The 20,191-nt window shown below is 42.4% G+C and overlaps 1 protein-coding gene across 2 annotated transcripts in view; it reads left to right on the top strand.

Moving 5' to 3' along the window:
• Nucleotides 1-5,264: 5,264 nt before the first annotated feature.
• Nucleotides 5,265-20,191, top strand: part of BDNF (brain derived neurotrophic factor) — a 40,544-nt gene continuing 25,617 nt past the window's right edge. The window contains exon 1 of one of the 2 annotated variants that reach the window (XM_052652734.1): nt 5,265-5,516. The gene's annotated coding sequence lies outside the window, so the exon portion shown is untranslated. Of the gene's footprint in view, nt 5,517-6,588; nt 6,661-20,191 lie in introns of those variants that run through there. The other variant, XM_052652735.1, reaches the window with a different exon arrangement.

The following is a 20,191-nucleotide window of genomic DNA, read 5'->3' as shown; positions in this document are numbered from 1 at the left end:
TGTCCATGGGATTCTCCAGGAAAGAATACTGGAGCCAGTCACCATGCCCTCCTCCAGGGGATTTTTCCAACCTAGGGTTCAAACCCTTGTGTCTCCTGCATTGGCAGGTGGGGTTCTTTACCATTAGTGCCACCTGGGGAGCCCATTTTATAAGTCTACCTAATCATATTTAGAAAAATTATTTTCCCGATCTATGTCTCATTTTCTCCCTATCACTAACTCTACCCTAACTTCTTATCCTTTGTCTGCCTTCTATAAAACACTGCTAACCAAAGATGGCTTGGGCACTGATCAACCCTGAGGGGCCCTCCCCAGCTGCTAGCTTCCCTTTCAGCTTTGGGAGCAGGTTTCTTGTCCATCACTACTACTCCTTGACCACTAGGATCATGCTGATGGTCATCTTTCTACACAGTAAACTCAAGGCAAGGGGAAACAAAACTAAATAAAGCATAATTTCCTACTTTTAACTAACTCATATGTGGCCCAATGGATTAAAATACAAACCTTAGGTGTAGGATTTGAGCAGCTGAAGGGCTAAGATGTGTTTTACTCATTTGCATGGATGCTAGTCCATAGAGCATTGTCTGGCAGGAGGTGCTCAGCAAGTTTTCATCAATTGAATGAATGGAACTATGAAGTGAAGGTAGTAAACTGAAGTTAAGACAATCACAAGTCTCAGAGGTTTCTAAATGATTCTGTATGTGGCACAAATCTAAAACCTAATCCTTGCATGGGTACCACTGGGGACTTTATTCCTACCACATCTGTGTTACCCAGAAGATTTTGACAAGAGTACTTGAGTCCTTCCTCCCAAAAAATATTCACCATAGACACTGTGTAGATTCAAAATCATGGAAAAATAGGCCAAATTCTTGGTGTGATTTTTAAAATATGACTTTAGGAAGTTCAGTAATTATTTTTGCTAAATTATCTTTTTGCATACGTTGCTAACTTTCTCCATGAAGAATATAAAATTTAGCAGTAGGAAATCTCTCACTCCCATCATCATACAACCTAAATAGTTGGGTTTCAAAAATAAGGTAACCTGCTCCTTACAACCTGATTCAATGTCCTAAAACGCTTTGGTTTAAACTTACTAAGGTTCTTCCTGGCTCTTCTCCCTGCAAAACCAGCAAACCATCAGCTACCATTGTCAGTCCTAACTTTGGTCCTAAAGCCTACAGTCAGGTCCTTTCTTACTATCCTTGTAGAAACATTGTAACAAGTAAACCAATTTATTGCTCACTATTGGTTTTTAAATGTTCTGGGGGAAAATCTGGTAACTTGGAGGGCTACAAGTTGATGACTCTCATATGCTTGGGAGTTAGTTGTTTCATAATGGTTTTTATGCTTTTTTTTTTTTTTTTGATCCAGCTAAATATTATTCCCAGATGGGATCAGTTTTTGACCTTTTTGCGCTACTCTCGTAATCTTGGCGCTTCTAACATTTTCTTACTGTGTTTTTCTTTTGTTCATCACTAATGGCCATGCCTGGTTACATAATTTCTGTAACAGGTGTTGACCCATTTGGATGTATTTCAGTATGGCACACAGTTATGGTTCATGAAAAGCTTACCAGTAAGAAGTACACCTCATATTAAGGTACCATCTAATGAATAGGGATATTATTTCTCCTGTAAGATTATTCTCAGGACGGCCTTGCTCAATAATTTGTAGGATTGAGTGACAGTTTCTCACTGGATTGGCCCTTTGAAACCATACATCATGAATTTGAAAACATCTTTGCCATTCTGCTCAGCAGGAGAGTTTTCTGTTTACTTATTATTTCCATTATGCCAATTTTCAACAGTTTTTGAGGTCAGTTGATTTGATCCTAGACATTTTTTTTTTTTTGCAAGGAAGACTGAAGACAGGGGTAACTAGGAAACTTAAGTAAACATAATTAAACATAAAATGCTTATAGTGATAGTAGAATTGACCTCAGCCAATTAAAATTATTAATAGAAAAAATATGTCAATGTCACATCTAAGCTTACTGCCTCTGCTCCCACTTGGGTAATGAGGATTAGTGCATATTTCCTGACAAGAATAGATGGGAATTTCTCCCTGACCTTTGTCCTTCTAGAATATCGTGTTAGAAGGATTGATTAGATCCAACCAAAAATAGAGATTTTGATTAATTCAAAATTAATTTTTTAGGTCCCACAAAAGTAGAATCGAGAGCATTTTCTTTTCAAGCAGTGAAAATTTTCCCCATTTTGGTGACTGAGAAAATATTCAGATTACAAACTTGGAATCTTTGCTCCCACAGCAATCATGTCAGAGACCAATCTTTAAAAATAGTCAGAAATACGTGCTTATATTTTCAGCATCACCCTTGATCACAATAGAAAAATGATTTTTGTAAAGCATTTGATCTTAGACCTCTAACACTATCTGTATATGCCACCTGAATTAACCAAATAAAAAAATTATTCAGAATTCCAATCAAGACACTGGTACAACTTTATCTTGGCATCATTGTTTTTAACGTAAGATGTATTTTTAAGGCAAATAGACAAGCATTTAAGTCTGTGTTTTTATTGTTTTGGTAACACCATTATCACAAAGCAGAAAGTTGGGAAATGCTCATAAGTGTCCAGAGGTCTGATTCATCAGAAGGTTTATCTGAATTGGCATTTGATCTTCTTTTATTTTTAAATATTCTTGCCATTTCTGGCTCGTCTGTCTTTTCCTCAGTAAAACTGCACCACACACTGGAAAGTAAGGATATATCCATCTGTATAACATCGAGGGAGAGTAGAAATAAGAAGATTGGCTATATATACAACCAGAGTCTCAGAAATAAGAACACTCCTTCCTTCAGCAGAAATGCTGACGTGGCAATGTGAATTTAGCAGGTAGATTTGCCATAACTTCTCATTTAGCAGTATTGAGAATGCTCAGATTCTTGATATTCACTGGTTAGGTATTTCTCCAGAAGGAACGCAATTACAAAGGAGCTTAAAAACCTGGGGAAATAACTCATTTTCAAGTAAATTTAAAGTTGGAAAGTAAGCACTGGTTTGAAGTCATCATAAAGTCATAAATATATATATATATATATATATAGAGAGAGAGAGAGAGAGAGAGAGAGCTTAGGGTAGGGCTCCTCCAGTATTTTATAAAGCAGTACAGTTGTTTTTTTTTAATTTATAAACTAGCCTCTCAAATTGTTTTGCCATATTAAAAGAAATTGTGTTTGCACTCAGCCTACACCCCTAGGAATCAATTTGTTGTTTAGTCACTAAGTTGTGCCCAGCTCTTTTGTGATCCCATGGAGCCTGTCAGGCTTCTCTGTCCATGGGATTTCCCAGGCAAGAATACTGAAGTGGGTTGTCATTTCCTTCTCCAGGGGATCTTCCCAACCCAGGGATTGAACCCAAGTCTCCTGCACTGCAGGCAGATTCATTACCACTGAGCCATCGGGGATGTCCTAGGGAATCATACAGAGGTTTTTTGAGGGGGCCAAGCTGGGCTTCTTGACCTCTGTCCTTCATTGCTTCCAACTAGCCTGTATATTTCACATACATTAAATATTCCACAATATACTTCACCATCTGTGCTGTAGGGTAGTTTGTGCTGGTCATGTATACTGTCAAGTTGATAGAGGTGCAAAGCTAAATGTGTGACACTCTAAGAATATGCATATATTTGAATAATTTGACTATTCAGTCCAACAATTTGCAAAGAGGCGCTGAAAGATCGCACGTCTTGGTAACACTTCCAAGAAACATAGCTTCCCTTATTGGGGGTGGGGAGAGGCAGGGATATTTCTAGCTGGAGTTCCTGATTTATTAAAGTCTTGTCTCTGGCATTTTAGTTGTGTGAACTCGGGCAAATGATTTCGTGGCACTGAGCCTCCGGTTTTCATTTATAAAATAAGAATAGTAATTTCTGTGACTGGTCTTTAGAAGCTCTAAAACAGCTAATATAAGTGCACTCATTTTTTTTTTAAACTGTAAACCCTTAGGCAAGCTGAACTGAGTATATAATGATATTACATATTCAGTTCAACAGCACATTCTTGATAACCACAGAAGGGTTCAGGGGAGGAAACTGTTTATAATCTTTCCCTTTCCCCAAATTAATGTTGGAGTGTTTAGAGAAATTCTTAAAGCAATGAGTCTTAGCAATGATTAGGTCAAACTCCTTTGAGATTACAGAAGAAATGCACATACTCATAAAACTGCCTACCAAATTTGGGGGAAATGAGAGATTCCTATGACACCCAAATATGCATTGCTTAAGAAAGAGTGCGTCTCAAATCTGACCCCAGATTTTCTGCTTCGCAATCGCTACAGGTGATTGTTAAAATGCTAATTTCTGGACGCTGCCCCACCCCTACTAAATCACAATTTCAGGAGGATAAATCTACATTTTAATAGGCAACCCAGGAGGTTTTTTAGGCTTCCCTGGTGGCTCAGAGACCTGGGTTCGATCCCTGAGTCAGGGAGATCCCCTGGAGAAGGAAATGGCAACCCACTCCAGTATTCTTGCCTGGAGAATTCCATGGACAGAGGAGCTTGGAATGCTACCGCCCATGGGGTCGCAAAGAGTTGAACACGACTGAGCGACTAAAACACAGGTGGTTTCTATGCTCGGAAGAGGTCCCAGGATTACAAGTTAAATGTCAGGGTCTTTTTCCGTTCCTTATTCTAAATTTTAAGGTCTGTACTCTCGCGCAGGAACTGGTCGAACTAGTGGGAAGAAAATTCCGCCTTCAAGCAGGAACCTAGATAGACGGTTGAAAGCGTTTGTCCGATAGTATATTGAAAGTGAATATGAAGTTCTCTGCAAGGATCTTGGCTAACTGCAACTAAGAATCCGAAAGACTGCTGCGGGGGAAGAGGGGCAAAGTGAGGATTAATTGAGCCAACTGCCCACCCCGAGACACACACACACATTAAAACAGAAGGCTTTTTATTTATCTTTGCTACCCAGGTTCTTTATTAAAAGGGTTGGTTTATGTGTGTAAGTTTGCTAGGGAGGGAAGTGAAAACATCTGCAGAACCATGCAATGCCCTGGAACGGAACTCTTCTAATAAAAGATGTATCATTTTAAATGCGCTGAATTTTGATTCTGGTAATTCGTGCACTAGAGTGTCTATTTCGAGGCAGCGGAGGTATCATATGACAGCGCACGTCAAGGCACCGTGGAGCCCTCTCGTGGACTCCCACCCACTTTCCCATTCACCCGGAGAAGGCTGCTCGCGCAGCCGCTCCCCCCACAAGCTAGCATGAAATCTCCCAGCCTCTGCCGAGATCAAATGGAGCTCTTCGCTCAGGGGGTGCGAGTATTACCTCCGCCATGCAATTTCCACTATCAATAATTTAACTTCTTTGCTGCAGACCAGAAGGAGTACATACCGGGCACCAAAGACTCCCCTCAACCCCACCCCTTCTTTTTAACCAAAGGGAACGTGAAAAAAGAATAGAGTCTGGGAGTTTCGGGGCCGAAGTCTTCCCCAGAGCAGCTGCCTTGATGTTTACTTTGACAAGTAGTGACTGAAAAGGTGGGTTTCTTTTCTTTCTCTCTCCGTTTTTTCCTCTTGTTTGGTCGACTAGAAAGCGTGTGGCTTGAGTGAGGTCTGTCATTGCCTCGGCTTCCCGACTGGAGCAAGTAACTTGGTGTAACGTTATCTGGGGGTGTTCATGAATAAAAAATGCCGTTATTATCTTGATTGGATTCCTATTAGGCAAACTCCGGAGAGGTCAGTGCACGAACTCTGTTTAAGCCGCGGCGTGTTTAAGGCAGCGGAGTAAACCAATAGCCCCCCTGCTCTGTGCGATTTCATTGTGTGCTCGCGTTGGCAAGCTCCGTCGTGCGGGAAGGTGCGGGAAGGTGTGTCCGTGGCCCGGGAAACGCACGCCCTCTCCCACAGAACTTAGGTGCCGGGATGAAGCGGGGGGGAGTTGCCACAGAGGGGAGCGAGACCCCGGGGGCGCCCGATGCGCGCTCGCTCCCTTCCGTCCCGGCGTGGACCGCCCGGGTTTCCGCGGAGGGCCCGGGACGCGGGGTTCCCCCGGGCCGGGGCTAGGTCACCCATCGGAGCCGCGGGCGTGGCGCGCGCGTCCCGTTGAGGCGCCCCAGGGACTGGCGCGGGGCTTACGGGGCCACATCGCGGGGCCCGGGGGACTGGCCGAACGGGGGCGCGCGGGTCCGGGGCGCCTGGGCAGCCCGGGGACTCCCCCGGGCCGAGCGGGGGCGAGGAAAAGGCGCGGCGTTCCCTTTAAGCGGCCGCCCCGCACGGGTCTCGGTGGCGCGGGAGAGCTGGGGGAGGGGGGGCGGGGGGCGGCGCCGTTTGACCAATCGAAGCTCAACCGAAGAGCTAAATAATGTCTGACCCGAGCTCCAGGCGCAGGCTGGAGCTCCGGGTCCCGGTTGCCGCCGCGCCCGGGCGCACCCGCCCGCTCGCTGTCCCGCGCACCCCGTCGCGCCGCGGGCTTCCGGGCGCGGCCGAGGAACCGGCCCGGCGCGCCCCCCACCTTCTCCTCGGGAAGCGTTGATGAGACGCTTGAACTGCAGCTGCCACCGCTGCTGTGGGGCCGGCGGCGAGCGGCTCCGCGACGGGGACCTGGGCTGGGCGCAGGGGCCAGGAGCGGGACGACGATGTGACTCCGCCGCCGGGGACCCGTGAGCTTTGTGTGGACCCGGAGGTAGGCGAGCATCGGACGTGGGGCTTGGCTCGGGAGCCGCCGGTTCGCCGGGGAAAGTTGGCTGGGGCGCGAGGGGTGGGGGTGCGAAGTTATGGGGAACAGGCCAGAACTCCTTTCTTCCCCTCCGAAAGAAGGGGGCATTTTGAGTTGTTCCTGTTGAGCTTTCTTCTCCCACTGCACGATCCAAAGGGGTAGCCAGGACGCCCGAGAGAGAGGGGACCCCGGGAAGCCCAGAAGTGGCGGAGAGAAAGCCAAGAAGAGACGCAGAGCTGCGCGATAGAAGACGGCGCCCCGGGGACCCCCCAGAAGAGGAGGGGTCGTGAGAGCGATTTAGGGCGCCAGCTGTGGGGGGCCCCGACTAAGGTGACGGGGTTGGGGCTGAGATATGAATCTTTCCCAAGGGCTGGAAGGCCCCTGCGCAGGTTTTGGGGGGCCGCTTGCTCCTTCAGCCCGCTTACCGCGTCGCCGGGGCTTCAGCAGGGCTGCACACCATCAGCTGTTCCCCAGGAGTTGAGTTAAAAAGCGGACGTATACGGGTCCAGTACGAGTTTATCTTGGGAAACTTGACACACTCCTGCAGCTCGGACCTGAAAGGGGCTGCGGGACTCCGGGGCCAGTTGTGCTCACGCGTCTCCCCACCCCGGCCACCTCCCTTGAGGCACCTTGCAGAAAAGTGAAAAGTTTTGGCTTTCAGGGGCTGGGAGGGATGTGTGTATATGTATGTGTATGTGTTTGGCGGAGGGTGATGTTCTGACTCGGGTAGATCCCCGGGGGTGCCATGCGCAGCCGGGAAGAGGAAATGGGTGAATGAGACGTGCCTGGAAAGAAACAGCTGAGGGTTGGAGGCTCTTTGCTCGACGGGCAGGGAAGGGGACTTCCAGACTGGTGGCACCCCCTAGGGAAGAAAAGCCTTGGGACTGCTGGGGTGAACTAGAGTCACCGTCGAAGGATGCTGTTTGTGTGTTGGGGGTGGAGCGGGGTGGAGGGACACTGTTGGAGGGGCCGCGAGGAGGAGGGGTGGGGAGAGCGGCGCTAGGGAAGGTAGAGGGTGCCCTCTGCCGGCTAAGCTGCCCAGAGCGGCTGCAGGGGCGGGAGGCTGGGGGGTGGGGAAGTGGTAAGAGATGGCTTTGCGGGATCTCTTCGGTAGCTGGTAGGAGGGACTTGTTGAATGACGCTTCTGACTCCCGACTCGGATGAATTTCGACTCCTCGCGCCTCCCTGGCTCCAGTGCAAGTTTTCCTTGAGCTGGGGGAGCTTTGACAGGCTATGGTTGGTGGTGTGTTAGGGATTCCTGGATCTCATTTTAGGGTCCTTCAGGGATCTTAACACTTACTCCTCAATGTCAGCAGTAAACAGCGAATATTTTCTGACAAGAGTGCAGGAATGTTCTTGGCCAGAAGCAAAGAGAAGCATATTTCTGAGTGTGTATTAATTCTCCTAGTACAGTTATCTTTTTCTAGCAAAGTCATGTGTAATTGGGAACGTTGATTTCTTTTTACTGCATATAAAACTGCATATTGATTTTAAATAGGAAGTAATGTTATTAAATGAGACCTTCAAATTGGTTTGACTTCTGGGAAAATATCCCCTTACCTTTAATTTTACCCCCAAAAAGTATTTTTATGTGAGTCTGTTATAAAGTCAGGGGCCATTTTGGTCTTAAAATTATATTTGTATATACTTATATTTTTTGCATTTTAATTTATTGAGGTATAATTACTGATTTAATTCATCTACAGGTGTTTGTTTACCTCATGCAACATTATGATTTTTAGGTTGAAAATTTATGAGATTATGGAATGTAGTACTCCAAATTATTATAAGCAATAGATCATAAAGTTTTTACCCAAGGCACCATACCCCTTTAAAAGCGTCATTAATCCTGTTCCTCGATTTTGCAAATACCTTGCTTAAGGTCATTAACTCCTGTTCCTTGATTTTGCAAATACCTTGCTTAAGATTCTTCTTTTGCAAGTTTACTCCTGGAGGTAAGGGAAAGGAAAGAGACACTTGTTGAAATGTAACCATAACCTTTACTGGAATTTAAAACACGTTGGTCACCATTACTGGAATTCCCAGGCCATAAAGTCGTCTTTTTTTTTTCTTCCACTTTATTTTGCAAAATGTGATAAATGTTGGTAAATATAGACCTGTACTAAGTATTATGACAGGAGAAGCATTATGTATGTAGAGCTATTTTAAGTCATTACAAAACGTTTTCTATTTATAAATGATATAAGCAGAAAGAAATGATTTCCAGATAAACAAGACTTACGTACATGTTTTGAAGCATTAGAACATTGCAGACACACTTAGACATCACATTTTTTTAAAAAAGGAAAATAACAGAGTAATTTTTCACATACCTTTGGAGGCTTTCATTGCCTATTCAGAGCTGAATTAGTAACTGGAAATCTCATTTATTTTAAGATTATTTAACACTTACAGCAGGTCAACATTTGGGTGTCCAGAAAATAAAACATTTAGGAACTCTGTTTTAGGATGTCTTTTCAATAAGTGTAACTTTTACTTGCAAACAGAAGGAACCAAGAAAATGATCATTTGCCAGAAATACAATGACCTCACCTCAAATGATTCATTTGTACTATGTGAGTTAATTGCCTAAATCTCAAAATAGCCAGACAGGGGTGGGGAGATGCTGGAATGTTGCTGGTTCATTTGATTCACCTGGAGAGAGGGAAGTTCTGTAAATAATGCAAATTTCTAAAATCCTGGCTCAAAACCCTTGAATTTTCTGCTTAATAGGGGCACCATTAGAATGTAAGTTGTCCTCTTCTTCCTGGAATCTTTGAAGAGTTCCAGCTTTTCAATACTCAAAAAGCAGATGATTGATAATCTCATTTCTTTTAAATATAAATAGCTCTGGTTTTCAGCTTAACACACAGCAAGTTGAGCATGCCCGCCTCATAGGACAGCAAAGAGCTTGTTGATTTTTTGGGTACTTTTGTCTTTAGAACCTACTGTTAAGTATCCATTACCTCCCTCCCACCCTGGTCATATACACACATCCACAGCCCTGTATGCAGGTGTGAATTTGTGGAATGTAAGAGCCAGCAGCTTTGGATCTCAACCATAGACTTAATCTTCTACAAAGTTTTAGAATATCGAAGACGTACACAATGGAAAGGTAATCTACAAGTACTTCATTAACATTTTAGTTTTAGGAAGTTAGTCCCACAGCAAACAGACTGATTTTAGGCTGCTTGAATGAAAACAGAATGGAAAAGTATATGAGAGCTCAACTCTAAGTATCTTTTAAAATGAAAACCATTGCCATTTCTGATGTCCGTAAAACTGAATTTATTTTAATGGGGGAAACATTTTCAGCTTGTGTCTCCCTGTGTAGAAGATTTCCCCTTCTGTGAGGGGGCTCTCCTAGCCTAACTCTGCCCAATGCATGTGAATGTATCCCTCTAATAGGGTAATTGCTAACTTGTCTCAACTTGTTGTCAAATGATTGTTATGGTTCCCTCAGTTTCCACTAATTGCAAAATTGCTGCTTAATTGAAGGACTCTCAGCCATCTAGTGCAGTCATTCAGCCACCGGCAGACTCTGTAATCTCAAGCTGTGAATTGCATTTTAAAAGAGGAATGGAGGAGAAAATTCCGGGGAATTCTAGGTTTCAAACGGCTAGCTGTTGCTTCATGGAGGAAGAAATCTTTGAATGTTTAACTGCATTGTGATAAATTTTCTCCATTAGGATGAATAACATGCCCAGATGGGCTTCAAAAGTGAGTGAGTGAACTTCTTGGTTACACTCTGCATCCATTTACTCTGTTTAGGATGGAGTCACGTTAAACAGTAAATGATGGCAAATGAAATCGGTATGTCATTTGTACACGGGGTTTAACCCTAGGAAACGGAGGAAGGCTCTGGTGTTTTTAAGCTTAGACATATGTGTCCTTAAAGTCTCCTTAAACTTCCTGTTAAGTCATAAAATTATTTGCTGCCGCTGCTTAGTCACTTTAGGTGTCTGACTGTGTCACCCTATGGACTGTAGCCCACCAGGCTCATCTGTCCGTGGAATTCTCCAGGCAAGAATGCTGGAGTGGGTTACTATGCCCTATTCCAGGGGATCTTCCCAACCCAGGGAGCGAACCCTGGTCTCCTGCATTGCAGGCAGATTCTTTACCACTGAGCCACCAGGGAAATCCTAGAATTGCTTAATCCTAAATATGTATACTTTGAATGCATCCCTGGCTTTCCAGAATACTCACACCAAAGGCTTAGAAAAGTCATGGACCTAGTTATTAAATATATGGAATCATTATTGATGCTAGATATGGAACAGTGGAGCTCACTAATATATGGACTTTGGAAAACTTATGGGGGTGACGGAGTGGTAAATGGGCATGTTTTCTAAGTGAACTGGAAGGTATTCTTGTTTCTGTAAGAAAAACATGAGTATCTGTCAAAGTAGTAGTGTGGGAGCTTTCTTTAAATGAAAGTACTCAAATTCAAGTACAAACTCTGCGACACTACGCTTTTGGTGAAACAAATCTGACCCGATAACACTGGATGCTAAGAAGTGGCTAATTGCAGTGATGTCTCATCTATACATTGTCTAAAGTTTAAGCATGGGTTTCATTAGATGAATTGGGGGGTGGGTGTCGGACAGCAGAGTGACTGGGGGTGGGGAAGCAAAGTCATTTCACAAGGTTCCATGACAGCTATCATAAAATAAAAGTTTATTTCCAAAGAGCCCAGAGAATAACGTGTGTTATGCAGTTTTCCCAAAGGTTCACTTCAAAAAACTTTTCATTGGTTGTCATGGTAGTAATGTCCTGATTTTGAGAGCTCGCAGAACCTAGTAGCTCTTAAATGTGCTTTCATCTTGGTTCCTTTGGTCTGGCTGAAGCTTCATGATGCTCCTCTGTGTTTCTGACATGCGTCTGCATTTTAAAGGGAGGAGGTCAGGCAGAGGAAGATTCCTTAACTCTAAGACAACATAACTAGGAAATGTGTAACATCAAGTGGTGAAAAAGTCACTTTACTTCAAAATAGCTTATTAAAATCAAACTGGAAGGCAATCTGTCATTTAATTACAACTAGTACATATAAAATTAAGATTTATATGATGGAAATAGAACATAGACAGTTGCAAGGAATTTAATCAACTCATCAAAAGTGGAATAGCGCCACCTAGAGAACAAAATAACCAGCGTTACCAGCCAAACGGATTGTGTGCCATATGAGCCTCTTTTCCAAGGCTACGGTTACTAGGATTGCCTTGCCACCCTATTCAGATTTGGTGAGTGTATGTATTGGTAGGGGTGTGGTGTTTGTGTGTGGGTGGTTTAGGATGCACTTGGGTTTGTAGATGAGATTTTAAAACAGGCACATACATACCTCAATATCTACACCAAGTCCTTTTTAGTGTTTTAATAGTAGCCAAATGTAGAATAACCTGCCAGGAAGAAGAGCTGGCCTCCTTTTAAACATTTTTTATTTTCAACAATATATGCTGAAGCACTGAGTACAAAGGTTCTGATTTTGTTTACTTGCTACAGAGAGTTTATTGCTCTTTCTGAGATATAATAACACCAAATAAATTGAATAGAACTACCTTAAGAATGTCTTTGATCTGTGATCTAATTTTAACTTTAATGATTTGAGAATTAAAAAAGGGTCATATATGTAGCAAGACTTTAAACACCAAAAAAACAAGGGGGTAGGAGGAAGACAAGGAGAAGGCATTGTATGTAAGAGCTGCCTCAACCTTATGAGCCAGCTCCAAAAATTTATGGAACCAGGAACCAATCATTACAAATTAGCTTAAAATTATTTGATGCCAGAATCTGCATTTTCTTCATTTTTGCATGCTTCCGCAATAGTATCCAAAATGATTCTGGTCGGAGAAGAAACACTTCAACAAATATTGTTGAATGAACAAATAGATTGATTAATAGCTGCCTCAGATTCTGACAGTGTGGACAATGAAGAAACTTTGTAATTACAAAAAAAAATATTTTTTTGCTGGCAGAGAGGCAGAAATTGGAGGAAATAAGTGTAATATTTTTGTTTTCGTGGTAGGTATTATAAATGTCCTTCAGTTGGGTGAATTCTAAGGTTGCTTGTGCCCAGTTTGGTTCACTCATAAAGTTGTCATGTTTGGAACATGAAATGTTAAAGCCGATTTAGATAGTCGCAACTATAAACCTGTTGGTGAATTTTCACTTAATGTTTTCAATTTGAGGTACTGGTGGCGATGCTGATCATTGTGCTTCAGGGAACAGAAAACAGTATATGTTAAGTGAGTGTCAATTTCTGGTAAGCAGATAACCAAAGGAAGTTATTATATTTTCTGTGCATTGTGTCATGCATAGGAGCAATCAGGTGCAGAAAACTTAACTTTTCTGGAGAAAAATCTATATATCTCACACATACAGAGAGAGCGAGATGGAGGGTGGGGTGCGAGAGGGAGAGAGAAAAAGAAGGAAACTCATAGAGTAAAATTTTTGCCACATGGGATTTAATCTAATCACTCTTGATTTGGAGCTGTTACCATCAGCATTTGCTGCCTGTTCTGATACTTGCTTTCTGCTTTTGAAAACTGAACCTATGCCCAAACTGAAACAAGTTTCCCTGTCTTTTCACATGTTCATTTATTTCTTGAATTATGGGGAGTGTTTTTAAACACAGATAAATTTCTCTTACATCACACAGAATCTGAAGGTCGAGAAATTTGCTTCACGCTGCTGGCAGAGATGCTTGGCGGAGTCCCAGGCCACATTCCTAGACCAAACTGTTGAAGGTGTTCTCTCTTATGCAACATGGGGAAGGCACATTCAGCCTTCTCGCACCGGCTGATAATGTATCTGAAGGCACAGACGACATGCTTATCATTTTGAAACATAAAGCCAGCAGGCATTCTGTTGAATGATAGAATCTGGATCAGCTAAATGTAAAATACTATGATTAGTTAGGTTCAAAGTCAACTGTATAAATAGAGAGAATATGGAGTTGGGACCAGATTTGGGGGGCTGACTTAGACTGCACAAAGGAGACTTAGAGGTTTTAAACGGTTGCAGGCTATGAGTGTGAGACAGTGGTGTGTCTCTATGGCGGTGGGGGTGGAGGGACTTGGATATAACTGCTGCAGTTTAGGGCCTTCCAGGCAGCTCAGTGGTAAAGAACCAGCCTGCTAATGCAGCAGACCCAGGAGACACAGCTTTAATCCCTGGGTTGGGAAGATCCCCTGGAGGAGGAAATGGCAACCCACTCCAGTATTCTTACCTGGAAAATTTTGTTTACAAATGAGGCTGATGGGCTACAGTCCATGGGGGTCGCAAAGAGTCAGATACAACTTAGCACACACACAAACACACACACACTGCAGTTTTGGTCTGCAGTTTTAGTTTGGGGAAACTAATAATTTCCCCCCATTTCTCAAGTAAACTATACCTAGAATAGTACAGGGAAGTCCACTCAATGTTAAGTGGCAGCCTGGACAGGAGGGAAATTTAGAAGAGAATGGATACATGTATAAGTATGGCTGAGTCCCTTTGCTGTCCACCTGAAACTGTCACTACGTTAACTGGCTATGCTCCAATAAAAAAGAACAAGTTTCAGTTCAAGAAATGAAATAGGTTGCTTTCGGTACAACACTGACGAAACGGTATATATTGAGATCAGTGTGACCAGGATGCATAGGAAGTTGGAAACCATTGCAAGTAAGCAATGACTGAGGAAACTTGGAATGGGTGGCTTGGGGACAGGAAGACTTAGGCTGGAATGGCAAATGTATTTTTGTCTTCTTTAGTCTAAATTCACATGATGGTAGCTCCCAGAAGTCTGGGTTAAGAAGAGTTCTGAACTCAAACCCAGCCTAATGAGAAAGAATATCCTGTCGCTGCCCACCATGTCTGGGGGACTAGGGGGCAGCGTGTCTGACTTGTTCTTGATGTCCAGTCTAGAGGACCGTCTTCACAATTGTGAAGAACTGGCATATGGAGGAAAGAGAGAGTTTACTTTATGTTGCCCCAGAGAGCAGATCTAGAACCAGTGATATGAATTTAAGCACGGTACGTAGTATCTAAAAGAACTTTCAGTTCGATTTAATTAAGTAAATACCACAGGCTCACCACATACAAAGCATTGAATTGAGTGAATTTATGATTTAACAAAGAAAGAATATGGAATATGATCAGCTTCCTGTTATAAGCACAGACTGAAACCCTTTTAGAAAGGAGAGATATTAACATGGAAGCTTGGAGTTAGGTATATTCTGAAGTACCTTGGTACTCCTAAGTTTTTTCAAATATATCGGTCATATCATCAGTATGCTCCTTGTTTTAGTTCGCATACAATCCTGATGACAATCATGTATTTCTTTGGGTCTTCTGCCTGAGATAGGTGCAGCATCATGAACTGAGCATCAGAAATCCTTCCCATTTCTTTGAAAAGTGCTGGACTTTTGCTTTTTTCATACTTTCACGTGGGTTCTCAAAAGTATTTTTCCTTTGGATCATACAGAATGGAATGTTTTTAAAAAGAGTCCTGATCAGGTTCAGACACCCCAATTGCTTAAGAAATTAGCTTTTGACGTTAGATTTTTTTAGAGTTCAGTAACTGAACTAAAAGAAGCCCACAGCACTCACCTTCTTCCCCCTCTCAAAGTACGGCACCCTTGGCTATTAACAGTTTTCCAAAGAGTTTCCTTTTCTAAATGTAAACTGTCCAAGAATTGGCCCCTCCCTCAACCTTTTCACGTTTCAACATGGATAGATTAACTTTCTTTTTTTTTTTTAACAACTTATTTTGCTCTTCTGTTGAACAGTCAGAAATTAATTAACCCACATTTAATATGCAAGTTTAGACCAGAGGTTTCACAGCCCACTCCTAGGAGTCATGACCGTTTTATTCTGCATGGTGGTCTCTCATTACAATATGAAAATATTCATATTTTCAGTCAGCAAAGCAAGCAGTTTACTGTTTACATACTCTTTAGAGCTTCACATATTTTATAGTTCATGTTGCTGCATGTATGTTTTCTCCTGTTTCAAAGCTTTTCTTTAAAGAAAGTAAAGGTGTTATACATGGGGAATGATTCTTTTATTTATTAATTCATCTAGCATTAATTTAGTGCCCAGTGGGTGCCAGGCACTGGGCTAGATGGATCCATCCATCATCAGGTGCTCCCTAGTAAGCCACTCCATTGATTCTCCCAGGTAAGGCTTCCGTTACTTCCTTATATACTCACTTCAAAAGAGTATTTTTAAAAGCTGCTGAACAAATTCTCTGAGTCATTTCAGAACTTCCTGCCTGTCTTGTATTTTCAGTTGTGGATTGTAATATTTTGGAAAAACTTATGTCACTCTTAAGAGAATAATCTCTTTTATATATATAACAATTGAGTATCATTTCATGTTCAAATTAAGGCAGTGAAAATGCTTAGACATTGCCTTAAACATTTCGCTATTGGTATTCTTATTTATTTCTGGAGGAACTCATGTTAACGGTGCTGGTAGAAGCCACAGTAGAAGAATTTCTGGACTAAAAATGCCATTCATTTCCACTGGTGTTATGATGGAGTTTTTTCCTTACTTACAAGGACATGTTTGGGCCTCTTAGTATCCAGGAATGTGTCTTTTATTTGACAGTGTTTATAAATCCCATGTGTTTCCCCCCTAAAGGAGCTAAAATGTGAGAATGCTTCCATTTACTAGAATCTGGTTTCATGATTCTGCTGAGTAAGAAAAAGAAGGAAAGATCAGTGTTGTGAATATTATCATTAGTCAATAATATGTTTAAGTTTAGTAATGGTATTTTTTAAAGAGTTTACTGAAAACCACTTTTCAGTCTGTTGGGTGGTCTCCTTTCACCCTGAAGTCAGGAGGTGTTTTGACTCAAATATATGAAATAAATAAGAATACCATGTGGTATTCATGGATCGTGTAAATATGTCAATGGAACTAGAGCACAGTTTGGCACCATCAGCTCAGAAATATTTAACCTCTTGATATACAACAAGGAAGCAAACTCTCACATAGTTCTCTTGTGAATCTCAAAAAAAAACAAACAAACCACCAACCCAACCCAAAATTAAAAACAAAAAACCCACAGGATTAGGAAGTGGTGAGAAATCCCATTTTCCTGCTAATACCAAACCTACAGCCATGTTTCTAACCTTCTCTTTCCCTGCTGAGCAGGGCAATCAGATTAAATTGTAAACCCATAAATACAAGAGAATAAGCCGTAAATAGTGACCGAGACCTTTGCTTCTTTGAGGCAAAACCAGAGGAGTAGACACAGATCTTCTAACCTCCAAATTAGTAGTATAGATGTAAATAAGGAAATTGTAGGACTGGATTATTCTCGCTCTGACAAAATCTCCAGTAGAACCCCAATGTATAAAACAAAATAAACAGTGTTGGGCTAGTTGAACTGTAACTGGGAACAGCAGAGTCCTGCTTCCTTGACCTTGACTTTGACCCTTGCAAGAAGCCTCTTGATACTCTTCTCTGCAAAACCATGTTGGAAAACTGTTGTTCTTGAGAAAAGTCAATAAGTAGAAACCCCCAAGTCCTAAATCTTTCTTTCTTCCTTATGGAAATGACCGTCCTGCCTATTCTTGCAGCCATTCTCTCACATTCAGGATTGTGTTCATCCTTTTGTTTAAATTATGCAGAAATGGAAACTCAGTAACGTAGATATGGATATGTGAAATTTTCCCTACTGGATAATTTTTTGTAATAATCGTAGACATGTGATGGCTTAGAAGCAATGCAGGGTGACCTTATCTTAATGATTTTAATAATCATTTAAGTTTATCATCATTAATAAAATTTTATCAGGAATTTCCTGGAGGGCCAGTGGTTAGGACTCTAGGCTTTCACTGCTGGGGCCAAGTTCAGTCCCTGGTCTGAGAACTAAGATCCCCAAAGCTACGTGACATGGCCAAAAAAATAAATAGAATTTGTTTTAAAATGTTCTTCCTAAAATACAAGTATATTTTTCTGGTTTTCACATCCCTGGCAATGATTTTCTTAAAACTTGAAACTGTCTATTATTCCAGAGTATTTGATTGTTCTTCAAAACTAATCTCATGTTGAAATTTAGGGGAACCCTTGCCATCACTGCTCCAAGCAGTATCAGAGGTTTTGATAGCTTGTCCTAGTGCCGTGCCCCGATAGACATTGGTACTGGGACCAAAATTTAGTTGACTTGTCATCATTAACGTTCCTACGTGAATGTATGTCATATGTAGGTAAGATTTTATGTACATGCTAAGTTGCTTCAGTTGTGTCTGACTCTGACCCCATAGAAGGTAGCCTGCCAGGCTCGTCTGTCCATGGGATTCTCCAGGCAAGGATACTGGAGTGGATTGCCATGTCCTCCTCCAGGGGATCTTCCCGACGCAGGGATCATAACCCACGTCTCTTATATCTCCTGCATTGGCAGGTGGGTTCTTTACCACTAGCACCAAGGTTGTACATTTCAGTAAAAGTCTTGTCCAAAGGTATAGTGTTCCATACATTAAGAAAGCTTTTTCGCATTTCTTTTCCATGGGGATGGTCTTGATCCCTGTCTCCTGTACAATGTCACGAACCTCATTCCATTGTTCATCAGGCACTCTATCTATCAGATCTAGGCCCTTAAATCTATTTCTCATTTCCACTGTATAATCAAAAGGGATTTGATTTAGGTCATACCTAAATGGTCTAGTGGTTTTCCCTACTTTCTTCAATTTAAGTCTGAATTTGGCAATAAGGAGTTCATGATCTGAGACACAGTCAGCTGCTGGTCTTGTTTTTGTTGACTGTATAGAGCTTCTCCATCTTTGGCTGCAAAGAATATAATCAATCTGATTTCGGTGTTGACCATCTGGTGATGTCCATGTGTAGAGTCTTCTCTTGTGTTGTTGGAAGAGGGTGTTTGCTATGACCAGTGCATTTTCTTGGCAAAACTCTATTAGTCTTTGCCCTGCTTCATTCCGCATTCCAAAGCCAAATTCTGTTACTCCAGGTGTTTCTTGACTTCCTACTTTTGCATTCCAGTCCCCTATAGTGAAAAGGACATCTTTTTTGGGTGTTAGTTCTAAAAGATCTTGTAGGTCTTCATAAAACCGTTCAACTTCAGCTTCTTCAGCGTTACTGGTTGGGGCATAGACTTCGATAACTGTGATATTGAATGGTTTGCCTTGGAGACAAACAGATATCATTCTGTCGTTTTTGAGATTGCATCCAAGTACTGCATTTCGGACTCTTTTGTTGACCATGATGGCTACTCCATTTCTTCTGAGGGATTCCTGCCCGCAGTAGTAGATGTAATGGTCATCTGAGTTAAATTCACCCATTCCAGTCCATTTTAGTTTGCTGATTCCTAGAATGTCGATGTTCACCCTTGCCATCTTTTGTTTGACTACATCCAATTTCCCTTGATTCATGGACCTGACATTCCAGGTTCCTATGCAATATTGCTCTTTACAGCATCAGATCTTGCTTCTATCACCAGTCACATCCACAAATGGGTATTGTTTTTGCTTTGGCTTCATCCCTTCATTCTTTCTGGAGTTATTTCTCCACTGATCTCCCGTAGCATATTGGGCATCTAATGACCTGGGGAGTTCCTCTTTTGATATCCTATCATTTTGCCTTTTCATACTGTTCATGGGGTTCTCAAGGCAAGAATACTGAAGTGGCTTGCCATTCCCTTCTCCAGTGGACCACATTCTGTCAGGCCTCTCCACCATGACCCGCCCGTCTTGGGTTGCCCCACAGGCCTGGCTTGGTTTCATTGAGTTAGACAAGTCTGTGGTCCCAGTGTGATTAGATTGACTAGTTTTCTGTGAGTATGGTTGCAGTGTGTCTGCCCTCTGATGCCCTCTTGCAACACTTACCATCTTACTTGGGTTGCTATTACCTTGAGCGTGGGGTATCTCTTCACGGCTGCTCCAGCAAAGCACAGCCGCTGCTCCTTACCTTGGATGAGGGGTATCTCCTTACTGCCACCGTTCCTGACCTTCAATGTGGGATAGCTCCTCTAGGCCCTCCTGTGCCTGCACAGCTACCACTCCTAGAGCAAGAAGAGATAAGAAAGCCTTCTTCAGCGATCAATGCAAAGAAATAGAGGAAAACAACAGAATGGGAAAGACTAGAGATCTCTTCAAGAAAATTAGAGATACCAAGGGAACATTTCATGCAAAGATGGGCTCGATAAAGGACAGAAATGGTCTGGACCTAACAGAAGCAGAAGATGTTAAGAAGAGGTGGCAAGAATACACAGAAGAACTGTACAAAAAAGATCTTCACAACCCAGATAATCATGATGATGTGATCACTAATCTAGAGCCAGACATCTTGGAATGTGAAGCCAAGTGGGCCTTAGAAAGCATCACTACGAACAAAGCTAGTCGAGGCGATGGAATTCCAGTTGAGCTATTTCAAATCCTGAAAGATGATGCTGTGAAAGTGCTGCACTCAATATGCCAGCAAATTTGGAAAACTCAGCAGTGGCCACAGGACTGGAAAAGGTCAGTTTTCATTCCAATTCCAAAGAAAGGCAGTG

This window comes from Budorcas taxicolor, chromosome 15, assembly GCF_023091745.1.
Source record: "Budorcas taxicolor isolate Tak-1 chromosome 15, Takin1.1, whole genome shotgun sequence".
NCBI lineage: Eukaryota > Metazoa > Chordata > Mammalia > Artiodactyla > Bovidae > Budorcas > Budorcas taxicolor.
The sequence above is the reverse complement of the archived record's forward strand: the minus strand, read 5'-3'. Positions and strand labels throughout refer to the sequence as shown.